Consider the following 6,000-nt stretch of genomic DNA (forward strand, 5'->3'; position numbering starts at 1 on the left):
ACGCATGCGCAATTGGGAGGAGACAGAGCCTTCGAACTCCCGCTAACTATGACCTTTACATTTCAGCACGGAATCGTGCCAAATCTATTCTCCGATTTACCAAAATTTCTTTTATCAATAGAAAATGTCAACACCTTGCTTCTTCTAATTCTTCCCGTGACTTCTGGCATCTAGCCAAAAATATTTCCTCCAATTTCACTTCTTCCTCTTTCCCTCCTCTCCTTAACCCAGACGGCAGCACTGCCGTCTCATCTGTCTCTAAGGCTGAACTCTTCGCTCAAACTTTCTGAAAGAACTCCACCCTGGACGATTCTGGGCATATTCCTCCTACTCATCCCCCCTCTGACTCCTTTATGCCTGTTATTAATATTCTTCCAAATGATGTTTTCTATGCCCTCTCTGGCCTCAACTCTCAGAAGGCTTATGGACCTGATGGAATGCCTCCTATTGTCCTTAAAAACTGTGCTTCCGTGCTGACACCCTGCCTGGTCAAACTCTTTCGTCTCTGCCAATCAACATCTACCTTTCCTTCCTGCTGAAAGTATGCCTTTGTACAGCCTGTGCCTAAGAAGGGTGACCGTTCCAATCCCTCAAACTACCGTCCTACAGCTTTACTTTCCTGTCTATCTAAAGTTTTTGAATCAATCCTTAACCGGAAGATTCAAAAGCACCTTTCCACTTCTAACCTTCTATCTGATCGCCAGTATGGGTTCCGCAAGGGGCGTTCTACTGGCGATCTTCTTGCTCTCTTAACTGACTCTTGGTCATCCTCTCTTAGCCGTTTCGGTGAAACTTTCTCTGTTGCGCTAGACATATCGAAAGCCTTCGATAGAGTCTGGCACAAGTCTTTGCTTTCTAAACTGCCCTCTTTCGGATTCTATCCCTTTCTCTGTTCCTTTATCTCCAGTTTCCTTTCCGGCCGTTCTATCTCTGCAGTGGTAGACGGTCACTGTTCTTCCCCTAAACCTATCAACAGTGGTGTTCCACAGGGCTCTGTCCTATCACCCACTCTCTTCCTGTTATTCATCAGTGATCTTCTTTCCATAACAAACTGTCCTGTCCACTCATACGCCGACGACTCCACTGTGCATTATTCAACTTCTTTCAATAGAAGACCATCACAACAGGAAGTACATGACTCCAGACTGGGGGCTGCAGAACGCTTAACCTCAGACCTTGCTATCATTTCCGATTGGGGCCGAAGGAACCTTGTGTCCTTCAATGCTTCAAAAACTCAATTTCTCCACCTATCAACTTGACACAATCTTCCAAACACCTATCCCCTATTCTTCGACAACACTCAGCTATCACCTTCTTCAACACTAAACATCCTCGGTCTATCCTTAACTCAAAATATCAACTGGAAACTTCACATCTCCTCTCTCGCTAAATCAGCTTCCTCGAGGTTGGGCGTTCTGTATCGTCTCCGCCACTTCTTCTCCCCCGCGCAGTTGCTATCCATATACAGGGGCCTTGTCCGTCCTCGTATGGAGTATGCATCTCACGTGTGGGGGGGCTCCACTCACACAGCTCTTCTGGACAGAGTGGAGTCTAAGGCTCTTCGTCTCATCAGCTCTCCTCCTCCTACTGATAGTCTTCTACCTCTTAAATTCCGTCGCGATGTTGCCTCACTTTCTATCTTCTATCGATATTTCCACGCTGACTGCTCTTCTGAACTTGCTAACTGCATGCCTCCTCCCCTCCCGCGGCCCCGATGCACACGACTTTCTACTCATGCTCATCCCTATACAGTCCAAACCCCTTATGCAAGAGTTAACCAGCATCTTCACTCTTTCATCCCTCACGCTGGTAAACTCTGGAACAATCTTCCTTCATCTGTATTTCCTCCTGCCTACGACTTGAACTCTTTCAAGAGAAGGGTATCAGGACACCTCTCCTCCCGAAATTGACCTCTCTTTCGGCCACCTCTTTTGATTCTTTTTCTTGAATTCCAAACATTTACCTTTACCACTTGTTAGCGTCGGTCTATAACATCCACTTATTCATTCTTACTTACTCGTATTTTAGCAGCGTTGTTCATTCACTTTCTTATTATTTACTTATGTATTTGATATTTCTTTACTTTAATCTCAATTTTTTAAACTGCTTATTTCATCTTTATTTATTTATTTACTTATCGCTATCATTATTATTTTACTTATTTATTTAGGCTATTTATTTTTTTGTTGTTGTTGCTCGCAAGTATGTGAAGACCAGAGGGAACCAATCAGCGACTCATAGGGGATTCCAGACAGTAAATTATAAGTGTTGTAAGATACTTCTTTTTTACAGCAAAGGGGGCAGCTCAAGGGGAAAACACAAAACAACAACAACAAAAAAGCCTGCTAGACGCTGTTCCAATAAAAAATAAAAAAAAGAATGAGTGGCCAGAAGAGAGGTCAATTTCGGAACAAGATGAAGAGGTGTCTTAATATTCTTACTGAAAGAGTTCAGGTCGTAGGCAAGAGGAAATACAGATGGAGGAAGGCTGTTCCAGAGTTTACCAGAGGAAGGGATAAAAGAATGAAGATGCTGGTTAACTCTTGCATTGGATTGAATAGGGATGAGAGAGCAGAAAGTCGTGTGCATCGGGGCCGTGCATGAGAAGGGGGAAGGTATGCAGTTAGCAAGTAAATTATATTGATACCGAGAGCCCTACTTATGATGCCTATTTAATTGATTCCGGCGGCGTTCGTACTGCAGTTCACTTCACACACGACCATCATCCCAAGCAATCTCGCCACGCCCAGCTAAAGCGGCTGCTCTTAACTTTACCTTTAGTCTCTATAATCCTTAATAGACAACCAGAGATCCAAAAGACGCAGCGTATGGATGTAAATGCACAAGAGAGGCATGATTTTTATAAACGTATCGAGTCCCAGGGAATGAGTGAATACAAGAGTTGTGTATTCGAATACAAGTACTTCATATACCCTACGAATTGAACTCTTTCAAGTGGAGAGTATCACGTCATCTCTCCTCCCGAAATTGACCTCTCTTTTGGCCACTCCTCTTAACTCTTTTATCGGAGCAGTGATTTGCGGGTTTTTTTATTTATTTATTATTGTTTTGTTTTTTTTACCTTGAGCTGTTTCCTTCATTGTAAGAAAAAAATATTCTAACGAATACGAATATGAATTCGAATACTCTGACGTGGCTTTAATTCGAATACAAAGTGGCCTGAGACTACCCACGTGCTGTCCAGAAGACCACCCATCAACCCGAACTCTAGATTCAAGGATTAAAGATGAACTCCGGGGGGGGCAGCATGAGCCAATGCAAGATGGCGCCACTATAAACACTTGCCTGCGCCACAACGGGCTGGGCCATACCATCAGGCCCCTCTAAAACAAGCCTACAGGCGCCATAGGCGAAGATGTAAAAATAATAAGTTTTCAAAGGAGAATGGGCCCTTCCAAACAAGCAATGTAGGTACAGCAGTAGCATTGAAGGCGATAGTAGGCTACCTATAAAGTAATGCACACTGTCCGTCATTATTTCCTACATAGCTCATTCACATAGGCATACTAAATATAATCACATAAAAGTATCTTCTACAGTAACTTCATACAGGTAGGAATCACTGTATTAAGAAATAAGTTTTGTATCTGTGGCTTGGAGGGACGGGTGTGTACGGTTGGCGGAAGAGCGGGTGACGGATTCCTTATTACAATGATTCCTACCTGTATGAATTAAGTTACTGTAGAAGATACTCTTCATGTGATTATATTTAGTATGCCTATGTGAATGAGCTATGTAGGAAATAATGACGGAAAGTGTGCATTACTTTATAGGTCCCCGGACTCTCACACGCTCCCCTTACGGGTGGATCAGGCCGTGGGGGAGGAGGGCATTGCCACCATGTGGGGTGACCACTACGAGGGTACTATCCCCCTGGCTAAGTGGGTTATGGGAGGCTCGCCCATCAGGCAAGTCAGCACTACACGGAACCCCATTCCTATTTAGATTAATTTTTGTGAGTTGAGTTCCCATTTTCTATGAACTTCGGAGAGCATGGGCCATCACTCAACCTGTTACCCCTTCGGGGAGACACAAAAGAACCACAGGCGAGGATGCCACTGCCTTGCCGCCAGTGAAATTCCAGAATTTACTCTTTACTATACTCCAACACGATCTCTTCGTTTAAAGAAACAAACGAGAAATTAATCCAGACAAGGAAAGGTTTGCCGGTGCCGGGGATCAAACCCGCGACCAGCGAGACGGGAGAGCCAAAGAGGTACCCCCCTGGCTAAGTGGGTTATGGGAGGCTCGCCCATCAGGCAAGTCAGCACTACATTTGCACCCTCTCTATTATGACTTTTCCATATACCTTTCCGGGTATACTCAGGAGACTTATACCTCTATAGCTCCCACATTCCCCTCTCCTGCCCTTCCCCTTGTACACTGAGACAATGATGGCTTTCGTCCAGTCTGCTGGCACCCCTCCCATGCTACTTCACATATCTTAATTGACCATCCATTTAACAACTACATCTCATTCTACTACAACTACATTCTACTTCCTCCTTAGCAATATTTCACTTTCTTCCCTAAATGCAAGCATACTATAGCTACTTCTTCACAATGGCCGGCTAACAACAACAACAACAACAGGGAAACTCACCCCATGACGCCCCACACAAAGAATTTCCGAAAGATTCCAACGCCCGCCGCCCGCCGCCGCCCGCCATGCACCGACAACAAAAAATAACGGTGCAGCGCGAGGCGTATCACGTACTGACGAAGAGGAGAGGCAAAGGCTAATGTAGCACCCTTGGTAGAGATAATTGGGGAAGAGGAATGGAACAACAAATTGGAGGAGGAAGGCGGGGGGATAAGTACTACTGTGTTAGGACTGCATGGCTGTAAGGAGGAAGCAGTGAAGATAGTAGCCTACCATTCACAATAAATATTTCTGACGCAATGTTGGGAAAAAAGAACTCGGCAATAAATAAGACGAGCAAAAAGAAAAGTATAACAGGAAAATAAACAAAAGGACAGAAAAGGTAAATGCAATAAAGAAAGACCAAAGTAAGCTCAATATTGATGATTGATTGATAGTTTATTGTTGCAAGTAAACAACAAATTAAGGAGAAGGGAGGAGCATAAGTGAATAAAACAAAGGAAAATACAATAGTAAAGCAAAAGTCAGTGGAAGCAAAGACGTGTACTACAGACAAACAGAAATCAATGCAAACTTCAAAGTAAAGTATATAAGTGTGCGTAGTGAAGTATCTGAAATGTGAGGAACCAAGGAGTACCTATAAGAAGCGATACAAAGCGGAACACCTTCCTGACCTCTGTACTCCACTGCCAAAATACGATAAACGGAAATAAATCCCTCGGTATCGTATTTTTAACCCGTTATAAGGAGCGACGGGCCAAATTTGTGGCCTTACCATGTACTGTAGCAGCGACGGGCCAAATTTGTGGCCTTACCATGTACTGTAGCAGCGACGGGCCAAATTTGTGCTATGATAAAGATCCTCCAAAATAGATAATGCATAAACTGATCACAAATACGTTGATACATATTATGAAATGGTTTGCGTGAGTGATGATTTTTTTCTCATTTTTCTTGCTTCTCACCTTTAAGAAACATATGGTCCCCGGCCGCAGCTACCGCGTTAAACTTCTCGGCATCTCAGTTCGCCTGTTTGAAAAGCCTCTCGTGGAAGTTGCTGGGATTTCCATGGAGTGTTTTGTGATCCCATTGATAGTTTTACACGGCCTCTGCACCATGAACGGGATAATCACCCATGGGCCATGACAACCCGGTTAATCTTCTCTGTGGCCTTGAAAAAGACGTAATGGGAGCCGGTAATTGTGGAGATTCACTACGCGCCTCCAAAATACAATATTACGCCTCCATATTATACTTAAGGGACGAAATACATGTCCCTTAACCATAATATGAAGGCGGAAAAAAAATAAAAGTAAAGAAAGTGGTAGAGGTAGTGAAAAGGCACATGTATTTCGTCCCTTAAGTATAATATATGG

The sequence above is a fragment of the Eriocheir sinensis genome, chromosome 53 (genome assembly GCF_024679095.1).
Source record: "Eriocheir sinensis breed Jianghai 21 chromosome 53, ASM2467909v1, whole genome shotgun sequence".
Classification (NCBI taxonomy): domain Eukaryota; kingdom Metazoa; phylum Arthropoda; class Malacostraca; order Decapoda; family Varunidae; genus Eriocheir; species Eriocheir sinensis.